The 20,465-nt window shown below is 36.1% G+C and overlaps 1 pseudogene; it reads left to right on the top strand.

Annotated features, from left to right (window-relative positions):
• Window positions 1-18,375: 18,375 nt before the first annotated feature.
• LOC128867158 (protein aubergine-like) lies at window positions 18,376-20,465 on the top strand (annotated as a pseudogene).

The following is a 20,465-nucleotide window of genomic DNA, read 5'->3' as shown; positions in this document are numbered from 1 at the left end:
GAAATCATTTTTTTAAAATAAAAATTCAACTTATTTAATTCAATGTTGTAATTATTTCATCGATGAACACCAACTCATCATTTTCAACGTCTTCATCGCTTTTATAATTAGCCTTTCTAAGGCACTTTGTCGGAACATCATAGTCGAAACAACATTTTCCCTGTCGGCGTAATCCATATCTATGTATAAGTCAAATCTCGTATTAATATGTATATATGTATATTTAAAATACTTGTTTCTTACCTTATAGCCAAAATAGAGCTTAGCACCGTGCAGTTCATTCTATTTCTTAATTTAGTTTTAATTAAATTCACCTGACTGAAGAGACGCTCTACTTCAGCGTTCGACCAGGGAAGAGACAAAATTTTTAGAGCGAGGCTAGCTAACTCCTTATATGGATTGGTAAAGGTCGAGTCTTTATAATTATAAACTTCGGCCCAGGACTTCTCCGTATTTTCAACATTTTGCCAGGTATTATATTGCAAATTATCATATTGCCTTTTTAAATTGTCGACGTCTTCCACTTTAAAAAAAATTAAAAGTTCAATAATACTTTCTTTCTTGGCTCGCAATACATTTCCGACCGAAAATAGGTCAATTTTATTTAACACTTCAAAATTATCTGGAATTCTGAAAAAAAAAAACGATAAAAAACGAATTTTGCATAAAATTTAAAAAAGCTTACCTTTTCTTCAGTTGATGTATTAATTCTATACAAAAATCGGTACATTTGATTCGAACTTGAGATTCCTCAGTTCTGTCCAGACTTAACGTTTTTAACTCCCTTTCGAATGCGTAACCAAGATAGAGATCTCTCTTAACGTAAGATTCAAAATCACTATTTAGCACATTGATGTCATCATCCGGCGATATAATAGTGTGCTTCAGTGATTTAATTGCAATTAACAAATCCTTTAGCAATTTTGTGGAATCTGGTTTCTTGCTTTGAAAACTTTGGTTGACTCTTTGCATGTCTTTTAGTATAGGCCGTAAAAATAGCAGATACAGATAGTTGATTCTTTCGTTATACATGGATTGCAGCATTTTAGCTTTTGTGCACTTTTCGTCTATTGCTGCAATCGAGAAATGTAATTTTAATTCCTCCCATTGATCGATCACTCTTGAAACTGCTGTCTCAATAGAGAGCCATCTTGTCTCGCAAACACGTGGAATTTTTAACGGAGTCTGTATTATATATATGTATGAATAAATTTAAAAAATAAAATATTATATAATGTATATAAATGTATACAAAAAATACACACAACACAACAGACAAGACGACACAAGTTCCGAACACAAACACAGTCCAAACCTTATCATTATTCATTACCTCGTAGATTTGTCTATACGCTGATTGTCGATGAGAACTTTTTGAGAACCAATTATAGGTCTCATAAATCAAATACTCGAGATCTTCTGGCATAAACTGCTTGCACGCATAGTTGACTGCCAACTGCACGAGTGGCAAACGCATTTAATGAGTAGTAGATCAGGTGAATGTTTTTTGAGCTCCACGTATACGCTCTTGTGGGAGCCAACCATCACACTGGCATTGTCCGCTGTCGATTTCTACTATGCTTAAAAACGTGGACACCACCAAACTACGACTTATCGAATAATAATTAATGACTACACCTATATAACCACATTAAATAAAATTAACATTAAAATTAAAAATAAAACAGTTATAGAAATGAAAATTTACTCACCAAGTAATTTTGTAATCGCGATGTCAGTTGATTCATCAACTATCAAACTAAACTTGGCATCGCCAATATCCGCGCGCAAATCCTCGCAAAAGTGTGGCGCTAGAACGTTCTTTATAATGTTTACACACTTTGTCCGTCGTAATTTAAGATCAGCTGTCTCCGGTTTGGCACAAAACTTGCGAACGCACAACTGTGACAAATGGTCAACCTGTGAAGTAGCAGTGTGATCTGCAACAAAAAGGCACAACGCAACCTCCTGCTCAATGGTTTTGGGTACTGGGTCCACCTCGAAGAAAATTTTGTTTCTCTGCCCAAAATTCTTACCATTAGAAACATGTTTTGCTGTTGTTGCATGTTTTTGCAAATGACACAGTTTGGCCTTTATTGTGCACTTGCAATAAAAACAGAACACTTCAGTAGGATCTGTGGTCACTTTTCTCACCCAGTCTTTGAATTCTGGCTTTGTAAGCCATGCGTCTCGGCATTTTTGATTATATATTTCTTTCGGCATAACGATGCTTTGCTGACGCTTGCAAAATGATATTAGCTTTTTGAGTGATCGCTATCGATAAAGATATCGATGCAACACACTTTGCCAAATGGTGTTGGAAAATTTCTCTCAAAAAAAGTATCGCAACCAACAAATATGCAACCAACTCCGATATTGTTCACTTTTATTTCAGCTAATTGTAATTTTTGAAAATAGCTAAATTAGTAGCTAATAGCTGATTTAAAATTTTTGTAGCAATCGGCCTTTAAAAGTGGCCAAATCTAGCTACAAAGTAGCTGATTCGGCAACACTGTTCTGTACGCAAGCAAATGTAAGCTAATGTAAACTACATTTTTTCACACTTGCGTGTTACTCTCTCCCTCTCATTTCTCTCCGGCAGCCATTTTAATTAATTCCCTACTGTTAACTTGTGGTGAAGTAATTTCTGAGTTGAGTGTTTTTTTAGAGCCCATAGTGAGGAACGGGGCGGGACAGCGCCTTCTCTCTGAATTTACGTTCTCTGCAGTCAATACAAAAAACCGACGATTCGCTTGGGTATCAAATATTAAGCAAAGCATCACATACATTTATTCAAATATGCAGCACACACAAACATATGTATGAATGTATATATGTATATAATAATGATCCGTTCCTTTTGACGGTAACTTTATTAATTAATTCAAATATTGCACAATTCTTACAACTAAGTTAACAAGGAAGAGCTTTAAAACTAATGGTGGGAGAGAGTGCAAAATGTTGTTGTTGTTACGTAAGAAGAGATTGGTTTAGATAATGTTAAAGATCAGTTAATAAGGGATGATAACATGGTCCTTCGAGCCGGATCTTAATGATATTAACGATCCATTTAACCAGAGCATTTTCAACAGCTGAAATTAAACAAGTACAAGCCAGTACCAAGCAACGACCATCATGTTATCATCGGAGTGCGACGCAATGTGGGGCCTCCACGGTCGCTCCGATGATATATTTTAGAAAAATAAAAAAAGCACAAAGGCGTGCCAGTATATAGTTCTTATTATTTTATTTGCAGTATATATTATATATACGTATAGCCTTAAAAGCGTTACAAATAGTATATATAGATATGTATATGGAAATACGTTGCTTACGTATTATGTTAAGTAAAATTAATAATTGATAATAAATTACCTTTTAGTTGGCTGACACGTCCTGATGCTAGGAATTCGAAAATCGCAGTGAAAGTTACAATTAAAATTGAAGTGAAAGTAACCTCGCCGAACAATGTTTAACACGGTAAACGTTTTAACTGTTCGGCGGGGAAATAACAGGGTTAGGCCGGGGTCACACTGTGCGTTTTCACCGGAGCGGTTGAAATGCATGCGTTTTCACCGCACCGGATCGACCGGTCACACTGTACGGTCAGTCAGCGTCAATCTGCGTCAGTCTGCTGCATTCTGTAAGCACAACAAGATGTCCCGGAAAATTTTGAGAAAAAAAATAATTGCAATTTCGCTATTGGAAGCGGAAGGATTATTAAGAGAGCCAGTGAATCGCCAACACTGGGTCCATCCATTCTTTTCTCATCGTGAATCAACTGAGAAATTTCGACGGTTTTTCGAAAATATTCGCCTCTATAGTGATAAATTTTTTAAATATTATCGAATGTCAAAAAATCTTTTGACGAGTTGCTGGAAATCTTAAGACCTCAGATATCAAGAGAAAATACACAATTTCGAAACTCGATAAGTGCAGAAGAAAGATTGACAGTTACACTCAGGTATGTAAAAAATCGATATTTGTATATTAAATTATAATATCATCACAAAATAATAATACGTTAATATATTATTTTCGTAAATAACATCAATAATGAATAAGTAAAAAGTAATCTACATTAATGATGGTAATAAAAGTCCATGGAAGTCGAGGATTCTGAATATTCTTCATGAAAAGAATGTTGTGTTGTTTCTCTTGCTGGCTGTGCACTGCACTGAAGTTGGTGATGGTGTTGTCATTGGGTTTGGACGTTGCAGTGGAAGAAGTGACGGTGATGGCGACGATCGATGCATGGGCGATGGTGGTTGCATTGAAGTCGGCGATGGCGTTGGATATGGCCCTTGAATGGGATATGATGACGGCGGCAATTGATAAGAAAAATCAGTCGATCTGGATCCCGGTTGCGAAAAAACATACATCGATGATTGAGTTGATGGTGGAAAATTTTGCATGGATGTGTTAATTCCAGAATAGTGCGAGCTTCGCCTGCGTTGTGCATTTCTAAAGAAGTCCAGCGTCAGAAATTTAAAATCCATTTTTTCATCGTCATTTAATTTTTTATAATCAGATAAAAGTGAAGGAATATATATTTTATCTAGATCTTCATCGCCTTGGTCGGTATTTGTCAAGTCTAATTTTTGTAATAGAGCACTTTGAAATGGTGTAAATCGCTCATTTTGTCGCTGACGAGATGCAGATCGTGATGGTGTTTGCAATCCGCTACCAGAACTGGTTGACGGTGGTTGCACCTGATGGTCCTCTTCCTCATCAACAGTATTTCCTGATGGTCCTTGGGTTTCGCTGCTATCCGTGGTTTCGATATTGCCTGATGTCCTACGTTTTTCTACTGTATTCAATAGAAATTGAAGAGCATCAGCGTATATACATATATTTTTTTGTTTTTGCTGCTGGATCGCCACTTTTTCCTCTATTTAGATATTTTAAAAAGTTGTCCCTGATATGGCGCCATTTGCATTTCATTTCCTTTCCTGTAAGAATATAAAAAAATCAATAAATTTCATGATAATTAATACTATAAATTTTAATTATACATCTAAATATGGGTAAGCCCTACTATAGCATTTATTATAATTATTAATATTTCATTATTTTTTATTTTTTTGCAGGTACTTGTCTACAGGAAATAGTTTCTCGGCATTACAATTTGAATTTTACATCGCAAGACCCAAAATAGGAGCAATCATTCGAGAAACGTGTAATGCTATTTGGCAATGTCTAAAAACAATGGAAATGCCGGAGCCTACGACAGATATGTGGTTGGACATCGCTGAGGAATTCTATAGAAAGACAGATTTTCCGAACTGTGTTGGTGCAATAGATGGCAAACATATTCGTTGTATTAATCCTCGACAAGGAGGGTCCAATTTTTTCAATTACAAGAAATTCTTTTCTATAGTGTTAATGGCGGTAGTCGACGCTAACCTGAGGTTTATTGCTATTGATGTGGGCGCCTATGGAAGTGAAGGAGACTCTACAGTATTTAGGGACAGTCCATTAGGCAGAAAATTTTACTCAGGTCAATTAAATTTACCACCTCCTCAATTATTGCCAAATACGGACGAAAATCCTCAACCATTCGTAATGGTTGGGGACGAGGCCTTCAAAATTTCCACAAATCTTTTACGACCATATCCGTCCCGTGGCCTTGATCCATGCAAAAGGGTCTTCAATTACCGACTTACGAGATGTCGACGCACCGTGGAATGTGCATTTGGACTATTAGCCAACAAATGGCGAATTTTCCATACTCCTATTCTCGTACAACCGGATTTCATTGATGAAATCGTTAAAGCTTGCTGCATTTTGCATAATTTTGTTCGTAAAAGAGATGGGATTAATTACGAAGAAAGTGACACATGCACCTTAGTGGACTGTGATGAAGTTGGGCAATGCCCACGTGGACATGGATTAGAAATTCGTGATTATTTCGCGAATTATTTTATGGGTCCCGGAGCCGTGCCTTTTCAGGCCCAATATATGTATTAAGATTATAATTTGTTTAATTATATAGATAAACTAATAATTGAAAATATATACATATATGAAAATAAAAAATCTCTTACCTTTTTCTTCCCGCTCATTAACATCCAATTCCGCCCACTCTTGATAAAAATTTTCGACAACTTCTATCCACGCTTTTTCTCTTGCATTCTTATCACTATATTCTTTTGCACTTTTATCCCAAAGGGCCGGCTTTTCTTGAATGCAAGTTATAAATTTATCCGTATCGAACATGATTGCAAAACGCTGCGTTTGAACTGCACAGTGTGACGGTATTCGTAAGAATACTTGTGTCGTCGATGTCTTCCGGTCTTACGGTCAAGCCGGATCGCCGCAGCAAGTCGCGGCAACCGTCCGGTAGGTGCGGCGACAACGCATAGTGTGACAACTGTCATACAAACGCGTACGTCATTGCCATCCTTTCGCGCCGGAGCGTTTTCAACGCAGCGGTGCAAACGCATAGTGTGACTCCGGCCTTAACGGCCTTCACGTTGCAGCGACTGGAAACGGTGGTTAGCAACAGTCGGAATGGTAGGCGCAGTTACCATTAGGGTGGCTAAAAATTTATATTAAATATTAGGGTGTGGCCTAAACATTCTTTTTTTATAAACTATTACTTTTGAAACTTGTAACGTCGTTTACATTGAGCTTTATAATATTTAATATAGTTTTGCGATTATTTGATGTATCAGTTACATATTTTCCATTCTTGCTATATGCAACAAGTTTTTTGTATTTAGGTTTATTTTTACCAATGTCTATTACATATAATATTTTCTACTTGCTCGGTCGGCATGGGATCACTTTTTTGATTTAATTTCTCAATTCTTTCCTTTTTCTCTTTTTCGTAGGTTTTACAGAGCGGTTTCAATATACTCTTTATCAACATTTTTTATAATAAAATCAATAAGTCTCTTTTTTGTTGTAGAATGTATTGTATTATTGTAACAGACAAAAATTTTAAAAAGTTTTTCATCTAATTGTACGTTTTTATGTTCTTTTTCTGATTGTAAGAGTCTTAAATGTTCGTTTAATGTCCCATGAAGGCGTTCAATGACTGAATTTCCACTTTTGAAATATGCTGTAGTTGTATGTGTCTCGATATTTTGTTCTTTCAAAAATAAACGTACTGCACTGTGCAATATACATCGATCGTTGTCAAATACTAGCTTATTCATTTTCCTAGATATAGTATGCGTTGTTTTATAGCTTCTACTATTGCCACCCAATCTATCGTTCAACTTATGAAATGTAATTAGCATATTTAGAAAATTTATCAATCGTAGTTAAATACATAACATTTCTGTATGGAAACCAAATATAGTGCATATCACTATATCATTAAAATGGGTCCGGATTTTCAGTGATTTTGTACGGAACTTTAGCTGGACTCCTATCATATTTTGCGATTTGACAAACTGAACAGTTATTAACTACGTAAGTTATTATTTTATACAACTTGGGGTAAAAGTACCTGCTTTTTAACTCCAAAGAAACTTCTTGAATACCTCTGAGATTATTACGCAAATGTTGATTCTCTATTATTGTTAATGATTACATAATTAATAGTAAAACTATTTCATATTTTTATTAAAAAAATGTTTCTTGTTATGATTTCAATTCAGTAATAGTTCACAATGATTGTAATTTCTTAATACTATTCTTACTCTATCGACTTCCGGCGGTGGGGTATGAATCCTTTTTGCCGCGGCTACTACTGGTACCACCAATCGCACTTATTGAAGGCGTGCGTCCTTTTCCAATCGGAATCCAACGCTGGCCCGGATCTTATTTCACGTCTTTATACAAGCTTTATTCCACTTCGCTGTGTACGCTGTGGATGCCGTTGATACTTCAGCTTCTTCCACTTTTTGCGCGCTTGGCGTAGCGTTAGCACTCGTCCGTTGTTCTACGGGCGACTTTTTGTTACTTCGCGCATTTTGAACCGGTCCCTGCTCGGGCGCCAGTTATTAATTCATATAATGAATTTTGTTTTTAAAAAAGCTGGCGGACTTGTGTCCGCTCTTTAACTTTATTGAACCGAATCAAACTTAAGATTAATTACAATGGTTGTCTTAACATATAATTACACCTAGAGTTGGGTATTTCCCGAGAAAATCCCAATCTCGAGAATCGGGATTTCCCGAAATAACGAAAATTTCAATTCTCGAGATGCGGGATTTCCCGAAAATAATTTTTGAGATTTCTCGAGAATTCTCGAAAATTCGGGAAAAATTCCAAAAAATTTAAAAAAAAATCTAAAACCAGTGTAAGAGCAATGAATTTCATAAAATATTATTTTTATTTATTTTTATTAAAGTATAAATTACATAAAAAAATATTTGAAAATATTACTATTTCAATTATTGCAAACAAAAAAGTGAAACAAAAATAATTACAAAAAAATTCAAAACAAAAATAATTCAAGATTATACTTATTAAAATAGGGGAAAAAAGTGATTGTAAACATTATTTCCCAAAATGGTGTTTTAAAAAACACAGACTGTCAATGGCTTCGTCTGACAATCGCGTACGCTTTTTGGACACAAAATTACCCGCTGTAGAAAAATTCCTCTCATTTTGAGTCGATGTTGGCTTAACAGTGTTAAAAGCCCCGATCAGTCTTTCAACATTTTGTGTTTTCTCTCCAGTTTTTTCATATAGTTTTAGCTCGTTTCTAAGCGACGAAAACATCTGGTTCGCCGCATGTTGCGCAATGTCTGCTTTCGGTTTTGAGCATTGCTGAACGTATTTTTCAAGCTGTTTCGCCATATCTTCTTCATCGATGTTGTTGGTTGCAAATACGTCATCATCGTCAGAACTAGACACTGCTTGGTCTTCTTGAATGCTCGTAGAAAATAGACGAACCAAGTAGTTTTCGGCTTCTTTTATCAATTCTGTTTTAGGACAGATGTGGAAAAATTCAGATTTGTCACTAGAGCTGTTAACTGGATCGTGTAAATATTTAAAGGCCGATAACAAACGGCTAGATCTACGAGCTGTTAAGTTTTTTTTTTAGGCTGGATAAGAATTCATTGCCCAATTCGGTGTGCTGATTCTCCAATTTTGTGAACAAAAATTTGAGAATAGAATCCGCAGCAAGTAAGTTCACATTTTGGCGACTAAGTGCTTCTACAGCAACACGTATAGGTTTAAGAGCATTTATGATATCCTCGCAATACTTTTCTTCTGCGTCAGTAGTGGCCATAAAATTTAAATTAAGAGTGTCGAGCGCCTTACGAACATGCTGGCTGATGCAAATGTATCTGGCCAGCATAGTTTCCAGGCTATTCCAACGTGTTTTGCAATCCAACAGCAAGAAACGCTCTTTCTTCTCGACCTCTTTAACATAATTCTGCAAGATGGCATTCCGTACAGGCGAGTTCTTGAATTTCAAAACTATCTTGCGAACCTTTTTTACGATTTCAAATGCAGACTTTATAGTGACCGTCTTGTCAGCAACAAATACGATATTGTCGTCCTCGTCATCGGAAGCGTTTTCCGCATTAATATCGGAAAATGAAGTACTGTCTGCATTGTTTTCATTTTCATCGGAGCCTCTATCATCCGAATCGTCTCCATCGCTTACGTCACTATCGTATATCCTGTTTGCGACTTTTCGTTTCTGGTACATTACCTCCATGACCGCCAAATGTATGCCGTGATTGTAGCAAATCTGTTGATGCGCTGGTGATAGTCTCCCGAATTTGATCATGACACTGGCACCATCACTTGTAATAGCCACGATGTCGGACTGTAGTTTTATATTGAAGTCTGAAAGCTTTGCATTTACGAGCTCATATACTTTTTCAGCGGGACATGATTCCTGAATGCGAACCAGGCCAAGGTTGTCAGATTGTCCATCGTCATAATATATATGGATGTTCATGTAACGTCGGTTTCGCACGCTTGTCCACTCGTCGATGCTCAAGCTGAACTTACGCTGTGCAGATTTAAAATTTTCAATTTTGATCTTCAAATCGCTTTTTATTTTCGTGCAGTACTTCATAACCAAACCCAGAACAGCTTTGTGACACTTTGGAAGATGAAATCCTAAGCGGCTGATACTATTACGAATGAACTCACTTTTTGTTATCGCGTTTATTGGAATTCCATCTTTTGCAGCCAATTTTGCAACAATTTGTTCAAGCGATTCAGGCGAGGAAGAAGTATTGAAAAAGTTGTGAAGAGTTCGGGTCTTCTTGGCTGGTGGCTGCTCTTTTGGAGCCTCATGTTCCCTTCGCTTCATGTTGTGTATCCTCTCCATGTGACGGTGAAGTCCAGATGTTGACGATTACTTGCATTTAATGATTTTATTGCATTTCAAACATGTTGCTTCGTCGTCAAATCGCTTGAAAAGCTGCCACACTTGGTCGTATTCGTATTCTGAACTCATGATTTTTAATGCTAAAAATTCAAAATTTGTTTTAAATTTTGTTTTTTTAAAGGAAGTAACTAACCGGTACTCACAGTCAACGATACGTCGATTCAAAACTCAAAAATAAGTAATATTTGGACCACAAAATATTTTATTATACGGTGTATAATTTATGCTTAATCAGGTACCACAAAATGAAATGCACCCGCTCACTAAAAAAAATAAATTTACAAACGTCGTCTGTGCAGTCTGCGAACAAATTGAAATTGCTTGACTATTTTCAAAACATTTCTAATTGCTTAACTGCTGCTACATATAAGAAACACATAAAACTAAACTTCATTAGCTTCATGTTACAGTGCTTTCCCTCGACATAGCATAGCAACGCATCTAGCATTTACTCTGTAGTCACCCTAAAACAAAAAAAAAACAAACAAACAAACAAATGGAACAGTTATACTGTTGTGGCTTTTCGCATAGCAATTGAAACTATGGTGTGAATTGTATGTGATTCTGCGAAACAGTATGTAGTGTGCGATTCTTTGTAACATAATGGCCGTTACAGTTTGGTGTTTCCAGGTATTAATCATATGTATGTGTATTGTTTTACTTTTGAAAGAATTGTTTTTTCTCTTAATATTTGACAACAAAAATTTAAAAAAAAAAATGGATTTCTCGAGAAATCTTGAAACATTCTCGAGATTCGGGATTTCCCGAAATGCTAAAAATTTCAATTCTCGAGATTCGAGATGGAAAAATATCGAGAATTTCTCGAGAATTCCCGTCGGGAAATTCCCGAAACCCAACTCTAATTACACCTAGCTTTGACCATACGTCTCGTTGCATTTCCATGTGCGCCCTATTTGTTAATATTGCAATCGATCATTCTGCTGACTGTTGTTTACTCCAATTTATTGATTATTCGCTGACTGTTGTTTACGCAACTGGGTTGAAGCGTCAGCGGTTATGCTGATGCGCGTGCAGAATAGTTGACCATTGGTACGTGTCAACTTTGTTGAAATTTTGTAAGTTGTTGCGTTAACTTATATTAACACTTGCAATTTGCTTCAACAACTGATCGAATGTATCGCAAAACAAATGATGAAAAAAACTTACCGAGAAATTCCAAAACACAGTAACTGGAGAGACGCGTCGAATGCGTGTAAATATGACCAATGCTAGCTCATAACTGGGCCACCCGCTGAGTCACAACCGGGTCACGATGCTATTTTGTGTATGACAAGCAAGTTTTTTATAGACACCACATAATCACATAAATCCATATAGAATCACAAAATATACGGCAAATACAATATTTTGATGCATTACACTCGCCTTTTCACTGTTAATTTCACAAAATTTTGGTACTTTGAAAAAAATCAAAATAACTTTTTCGCACGATTTTCAACACGATGTTTGGTGCGTGTATACACAATGCGACTACTAACGTTGGTGTCTGCACAAAAACTGCTGAACGTCAAACGAACATGATTGGCAGGGCTCAAACTGTCATTTTCATACCGCATGTGAAAAATATTTAGCTGCGTCACAACTGGGCCTGCGTCACAACTGGGCCCCCTCCCCTACCAATAGAACTGATTTTGCCTTGCCCTATACCGCTTAATGCTGTAATGTGTTTTGTGTTTATTTTTTGAAAAGTGGATTTATTGAATTTTAAGAGTGATATATCTGCGCCAGTATCTAAAAGTAGTGTAATGTTTGTATTTAAATCTGCTATTTTAAGTTGTACAAAAATGCTAAAGTTAAGGTTAAGCGTATGTATCTTAGAGGAGTAGATTAGTTTTTCGAGTTGTTTTCGTCCGATTGGGCAACTCGTACATTGTGTGTCATGTTCCGGTTGAAATTTGGTCTGCCTTGTCGGTAACGATTTCTATTTTGATTATTATTTCCTAAATTATCAAAATTTGAACGATTTTGATTTCTAGGGAAGTTGTTTCTTCTTTGAAACCTTCCATTTCTTGCAAATCGTCCATTGAATGGTCGTTGACCAAAATGTAGTATTGTGTTTTGTTGTCCTGTAGCTTCAGTACAGCTAGCAATGAATTTGCTTATCGCATCGTTCATATTTGTAAAATGGCCAGCTTCCATTATTAATTTGACTTTTTCAATGCTGCAGTTTTTGGTCAATGCTTTTACTGCAGTTTGTGTCGAGTATTTGCTTGCGAGTTCTGCCGACAACCTATCTGTGATATAGGCATTTTCTAAGTTTTTTGTAAGAGCTTCTATCTCATTACAATAACTATTAGCTAGTTTGTTGTTCTGTCTGATACTCATTATTTTTGCAGCTAATACTTCTACCGATTCTCCTTTAACTGACCTGTTAAGTTTTGTGATTATTTCAGAGATTGTTGTTTCTGTGTCTATGAGATTTCTGGCATTCCCTTTTAATTTTGTTTTTATGAGTGAAACAGCAACAGTTTCGTGCTCACCCTTGATCACTTCAACTAATTCTAAGGAATCTAAGAATGACCGTAGATTTTCTGGTTTACCATCGAATTCGGTCACTAGCTTTGCAGCCGTGCTGAGAAACTCCACAACTGTTTGTGTCATTTCGCCTTCTTCTTCTGACTCTATTTCTGAATTAGTAATTGGACAATCTGTTTCTGAGGGAACTGCTTCAAGCTTTGCTAATAGATTAGCTGGTGGGTTTTCAATAATATTTATTGAAATTTTCTCATTAATCGAATGAGATACTTCCTGTTGAATGTTGTATTTGGCTAATACTTTTACTAATTGATCTCGTAGTTGCCAAAATATGTCAAGAGCTTCTTTTTGATGATCCTTTGTAAGTCGCTCGAAATTTATATAAGTTAAATTTCTAATTGATTCTAATGCTAACACTAAATTTTCTAAATGTTTTTTAACTGTTTCCTGTTTTATTTGTATATTTTTATTAATACATTTAAACGATTTTTTGAAATTTTCCTTTTCTATCAGTAAAGTTTTATGAATTTCGGACCATTTGTTCATATTTTGTCTAACTCATCATACTTTTTCTTTCGTTTTTTATTATGCATAGCATATAATTTTAATGCTAATATCAATAAGGTTATGATTGTGATTATAATTAAACAAATTTCTATTAAATTTAACCCAGTATTAACGACTACTTGGCATTGGGTTTATCAACTTTTGATAAGGTTTTTCCCATTTCTGAAAGACTATCTATTGGGGACCTTATACCGTAAATCAAATAATTTATGCAATGTAATAATTTATAATGTAAGGATATATATTTTGGATTTATATTTATATGTATTTTTTTTTTTCAAGTTAATTCATTCATTAAGTAAACACATTATATTTAACATATTATATCAAATTCAAACATTTTCATAAAAAATGACCTTCTGAATAAATTTTATTTTTTGCTTAATATATTCATTTACAGTTTCATCTCTAAATTTTTATAAGGCAAACATATAATCAACAGAAACCAAAGTTGTTCAACTTCGCCATGTAAAGAAATAATCTATATATATATTTTTTTTTCAATTGTTTCCATATTAATAGGGAAAACATTTTGTTGGAAAATTATTTTTGTCTCGAGCGGTTAACGCTTACAGACTCTAACTGTCTGCATTCAATCATGCACAGTGTTTTATTTAAAATATATATATTTACTTGATTTGGTTTCTCTGCTGGAGCAGGAATTCTAGTTGGGTTACGCGCTCCCAGATTGCGCTTGCTTTTTCGCAGGATGGTGGTGGTTGCTGGTTTACCTCCCTGATAAGTAAGCTTATTTCCCTCTTTATTCTGGTGGTGTAGCCTCCTCTTCTTTTTGGTTTGCTCACCTTTGGGATGGAAACTTCTGTTGGTTTTTTGTTAAGGCCGTTCCGTCTTCTGTATTCCTCCAAGGAGATTGGTTGCGGCCCTTGAGCTGGGTTGTTCATCTAGTTTTTTTTTTTTTTGGTTGTATTGGCTTAACCAGGTTCTTCCTTCCGCAGCTGACGGATCGTTTTGGCTGATCACGTCAGGACTTAATATTTTTGTGAATTTTTGGTGCTTTTTAGGGCACTTGCAAATATATTGCAATTTTGGTGCAGATATGGTAAGCACTCATGCAACATTTTGGACTTTGGTTGTGCAAGAAACTTGCATTTTAACAGCTTAGCAAAATCAATGCACAAGCTGGCAGGATCGCCATGTAAAGAAAGTATTGTTTATTTGTTTTTAATATATTTATTTATTTATCGCTTCAAGCCGGACATCCAGCTTGTAAAACGATTGTTTTCTTTCTTGTGTCTTACATACTACGTACAAGCGGTTAACGCTTACAGACTCTAACTGTCTGTATTCAATCATGCACAGTGTTTTATTTAAAAGATACATACACTTAGCCCACAAAGTCTGCGTTCACCTTAGACTTTTTGCGTGTAATGTGAAAATAAAACATAAATCTATAATTCAAATCAAATTATTGCCATAAGTTTATTCCTTATTTTCTTAAGTTTAAATAACAGAAACAATAATTATATTAATCTTCTCGATATTGATATAACGTGACATAAGTGCCATAACAAAAGAAATAAATAACCAAAAAGTCTGCGTTCAGTTTTACATCAAGTATGAAAAATATGAAAAATATTATCTTAAAAAGAAAATTAATATCTAGTTGGGTAGCCCCGTAGTTTTAAAACTTCCGCCAATCGGTTTGGCATCGAATATACCAACTTCTCTGTCTCTTCTGTTGTAATTTTCTCCCATTCTGTCTGCAGAACATTTCGTAAGGACTCTTTACTAGTTATTACATGCTGTCGTATTTTTTTCTCTAGTAAATCCCAAAGGTGCTCTATGGGGTTGAGGTCGGGTGATTGGGGGGGCGTTTTAAGCTGTCTTGGAGCATTATACAATAGCCAAAGTCGTACAACCTCCGCTGTGTGCTTTGGGTCATTGTCTTGTTGAAACCAAAACGTTGATGACAATCCAAGATTTTCTGCACTTTGCTTTAAATTTTGTTTTAAAATATTAAGATACCCCCACCTATCCATTGTGGATTCAATAAAGCTCAGTTTACCCACACCAGCAGCTGCCATACAACCCCACACCATAATGCCACCACCACCATGCTTGACAGTGCCTACAAGGTTTTGTTTTTCCAGCGCTGTTCCTGGTTTCCGCCAAACAATTTGACGTCCTTTAATGCCGAAAATGCAATACTTACTTTCATCTGAAAATATAACTTGTTTCCAGAACTCTGGAGACTTATTTATATAGGCGTTAGCGAACTCAATACGTTTACGCCGATTGACATGTGAAATGTATGGTTTTTTACGGGCTACCCTACCATGATACCCAGCTTTATGTAAAATTTTTCTTGCAGTTTCCGCACAAATTTTTTTATTGAACGTCTGTTGCACGTTTTCAACAATTTTTGTGGACGTAGTTCGCGGATTTGTCTTCGCCATGCATATTATTTTGCGTTCTTCTCGAAAAGATAATTTTTTTGGACGACCATTTCTCGGCTTAGATGTTAAAATCCCAGTTGCTTTAAAATTATTTATAACGCGTTATACAGAGGAATACGTTCTTCCAACAGTTTGGCCTATTTTTCGAAAGGATTTTCCTTCTTTCCATAATTTGATAATTATTTTTCTTTCTCCAACACTAATTTCTTTTCCTTTTGACTCCATGCTTAAAAATTAATCCTTTCCGTAAACAAGATGCAGCATTGGGTGCGTTAAACAACTGACTAATATGCAAATAATAAAAACTGCGCAATAAAAAGCAAGAAGCATTCTTAAAACTAACGGTATCATTTAAACAAATAAACTGAACGCAGACTTTTTGGCGGTTGTATTTAGTTGTCGCGACATTCAAATGCCGTTATCTCGCATATGCATGCACGAATCTGAACAATTTTTTCACAGTTTTGCAACTGAATATGTAGAGAATAAATAAACGAAAAGCATTGTTTTGTAAAATACATAAGTGCTGTATATTAATATAACATATAATATTTAGTGAAGTGAACGCAGACTTTGTGGGCTAAGTGTATATATTTACTTGATTTGTTTTCTCTGCTGGAGCAGGAATTCTAGTTGGGTTACACGCTCCCAGATTGCGCTAGCTTTTTCCCAGGATGGTGGTGGTTGCTGGTTTACCTCCCTGATAAGTAAGCTTATTTCCCTCTTTATTCTGGTGGTGTAGCCTCCTCTTCTTTTTGGTTTGCTCACCTTTGGGATGGAAACTTCTGTTGGTTTTTTGTTAAGGCCGTTCCGTCTTCTGTATTCCTCCAAGGAGATTGGTTGCGGCCCTTGAGCTGGGTTGTTCATCTAGTTTTTTTTTTTTTTGGTTGTATTGGCTTAACCAGGTTCTTCCTTCCGCAGCTGGCGGATCGTTTTGGCTGATCACGTCAGGACTTAATATTTTTGTGAATTTTTGGTGCTTTTTAGGGCACTTGCAAATATATTGCAATTTTGGTGCAGATATGGTAAGCACTCATGCAACATTTTGGACTTTGGTTGTGCAAGAAACTTGCATTTTAACAGCTTAGCAAAATCAATGCTCAAGCTGGCAGGATCGCCATGTAAAGAAAGTATTGTTTATTTGTTTTTAATATAAGTTAAAGTGCTCCCTTCAGGGAGCACCAAAAAATTAAAGTTGGGGGCCAACCACTTGGCCCCTTTTCCATACTTACTCCTGTTTTGCAGCAAGTAAAAATACGTTGCGGTTTTCTTCAGTCCAGAACTAAGAGTGTCTTGACAATTTATTCTTATACTTAAGCTAAGCTAATTCTTAATCTAACATATTGCTGACATAGTGGTTCGCACGGTGCAGCGGCGGTTATATACTAACGCTGCTGCGCATGTGTCATCTGATACGCATTGCTAGCGAATCGCAGTCACGTAGCTGCCTTAACTTGCTGACATAGCGGTTCACACGGTGCAACGGCGGTTATATACTAACGCTGCTGCGCATGTGTCATCTGATACGCATTGCTAGCGTATTGCAGTCAGGTAGCCGCCTTAACTCCTCCCCCTTTAAAGATCTGCGTCCCGCAGATGACAGCGTTGTAGCCGGGGGGTTTCAGTTGTGGCGGAGGAAGCAGGAAATTGATGAATTTCAGCTACACTAACAATTCTGGGTATATCTACTCCTGAGGTGATTTTCCGCCAGATCATATAGCAGGCTGATGCAAAAATTATAAGGACAATTCCGTCCGTTGCCCAAGAGAGGTGAAAGTTCCAGGAAAGCTTCTTAAGTTGATTTATGTTGTCCAGACTGAGTCCATGAATGTAGGATAAGCTAACCTTTAAGCCATCATTTGTGACATTTGACAAAACAGATGGTAGTACTTGTGAAGTTCTAGCAATCGTGCTCGAAAATGTTTGATTGCCCACATGTAACGTCTCGTTATTAATGCGAATGAGGAAGGTGCCGTTGGAGTAAAATGACGGGCTTGCGTATTCTGCGGCTTCAACCAGGTTCTGATATGGTAAGGCATTCTCTTCGAAAAGTATTCTTTCTATTTCCTCTCTATCCAATAGGTTTGTATCAACAATTCCGGATTTCGCCATCTGAGCTGCACGTACGATTTCTGATACTTGCTCCTTTAGAAGAAGAACCTTATTGAATATAATTGCGCGCCAACCTTCTGCATTAATATTCCTGCCAATGGCGTTCGTGTATTCTACCATGTCGTTTGTCATCTGGATTACTTCCTGCGTTGCATTAAATAACTTTTTATTTATGACGTATTGGTTGTTGTCATTCGTCATCAATTCGTTCTGGTTTTTAACGATATAATCCCAATCTGCGGCATCAGGGGATCCCGCAATCCATTTCCATGCATATCCAATCCAATTGATGGATCGTGTTTTTCTTGTTTTCTCTCCTGTCAATTCAATGAGGCGCAGACGTGTTTGGTTTAATTGGAAGTCGATGAGTGATTTGGCTGCTTCTTTTCCGATCCTCTTCTTGGACAGACTTGTTAATTCTGCCAACACGGTGTCGAAGTATTTTAGGTCAATAGCGTGGATTAATTTAAAATGGCCGCTGATGACATAGGCGCTACCGTGCTCCACCGTAACGATTGGGGATTCATATTGAAATTTCAAGTTTAAAGATATTCTTAAATATAATAATTTGTTCTAAAACTATTGCAGTGCTTTAAACTTCTAGGCAATTTTAATATGTTCTATTTTTCTTTTGAATTTTAATTTTACTTTCAAATTAGCATGAACCTATCTTGCAATGAAATTTAAAGTTTAAAGATATTCTTAATAATTTCTTCTAAAACTATTGTAGTGTTTTAAACTTCTAGGCAATTTTAATATGTTCTATTTTTGTTTTTTAAATTTTAGTTTTACTTTATAATTTTGTGTGTTAATTAATTAATTAAACTTTTGTGTATTAATAATAGTTAAAAAAAAAATTTTAATTATAATTTTTTCTTTCTTTAAAGTGCCATTCTTTTTCTGAAAAGCTCTCTATTCATTTCATCATTCCCATGAGGAGTCGAACCCCGATATTCAAAGAATATCCACCAATTTTATGGGTTGAGAGAGTCATTCTTATTGTATTTATTTTTAATTTCAACGTGCCAAAGAATATCTGTATTTTTAATTTTTATGTGCCTTTTAAAGTGCCATTTTTATATATTGTATATATATAGGTATATATTTTTTTGTATATTTTCACTCATTCACTCTTCCTTATGAGGAGTCGAACCCCGATATTCAAAGAATATCCACCAATTTTATGGATTGGAAGAGAGCTGCTTTTCTTTGTACTGTGCCTCCCCCCATAAAAATCGTGAGGGTGAAACTATCCAAAAATTAAACACGTTGGGCAATTGGAGGTGACTGATTCACAGCAGCTACAAGTGCTAAATCTTATTTTACGTCGTGCTATGGCAGGGCTGAATTTAGAACTTGTTGGGCGTAGTTTCTTTGATCCGAAGGCAAAGCATTATCTAAACAGTTTTTACCTCGAATTATGACCTGGATATCCAACTTCAATACGACAACATGAGCAAGACATTCTCTTATGTGCTGAAATTGCTCATAAAGTAAAGCGCACTGATACCTTATATAAAATTTTACAAGATTGCGTCGGTAAACCAGACTACCATGATGCTTTTAAAAGAGAAGTCGTTGGAACAATAATCCTTACCGACTATAATAATAAAACATATCGGATAAATGACGTGGATTTCCAACAGTCGCCCAAGTCGAAATTTCCAACCAAAGACGGAGAGATTTCGTATATTGACTATTATAAAAAACGTTACGATTGCAATGAATTTGCAGATTGGACGCGAGAATTTCGAAATAATTCAATGTACAAACACGTTGACATTAAGAGGTGGTACGTGATTACGCCATCACGGAATTTACGTGAAGTTCAAAATTTCGTACAAATGTGTATAAGAGCAGCTAATGGAATGCGTATGGGCATTGCTTTGAAAGCATATCAACAAGAGCATGGTATGTTACCAAAGAAAATCCTCTTCTATCGTGACGGAGTCGGTGATGGGCAATTGCATCAAGTTTTCAGCACCGAAGTGAAATTTTTGATAGAAAGGTTAAACAAAATGTATTCTGATTATGAGAAGAAACCTACGATTTGCCCCTTGGCGTTTATAGTAGTATCGAAGCGAATTAATACTCGTTACTTCATTAATGGCAGGAATCCACCTCCAGGTTCCGTGGTTGAGAAACTCGAGCAAGAGTATAAGCGTGTGGGCTCTGAAAAACCACCTATGTTTGCATATGTTGTGGTACCAAAAAGTATTAATACCCGACTCTTTGCACGAGGCCGAAATCCGCCTCCTGGTACAATAGTCGATGATGTAGTTACGTGTCCAGAACGTTATGACTTTTTCTTGGTATCTCAGTCTGTGCAACAAGGAACAGTGTCCCCAACAAACTATAATATTGTATACAGCAATATTCGTTTAACACCAGATCAAATGCAGCTTTTAACATACAAAATTACCCATCTGTATTATAATTGGAGTGGCACTTGCCGTGTACCTGCCGTGTGCCAATACGCGCACGAACTTGCATTCCTTGTCGCTGAGAGCATTCATCGTTTGCCAAGCAACGCTTTAGACAAGCAACTTTATTTCCTTTAA

This window comes from Anastrepha ludens, chromosome 6, assembly GCF_028408465.1.
Source record: "Anastrepha ludens isolate Willacy chromosome 6, idAnaLude1.1, whole genome shotgun sequence".
Lineage (NCBI taxonomy): Eukaryota > Metazoa > Arthropoda > Insecta > Diptera > Tephritidae > Anastrepha > Anastrepha ludens.
This window is presented reverse-complemented; position numbering and strand designations above follow the sequence as displayed.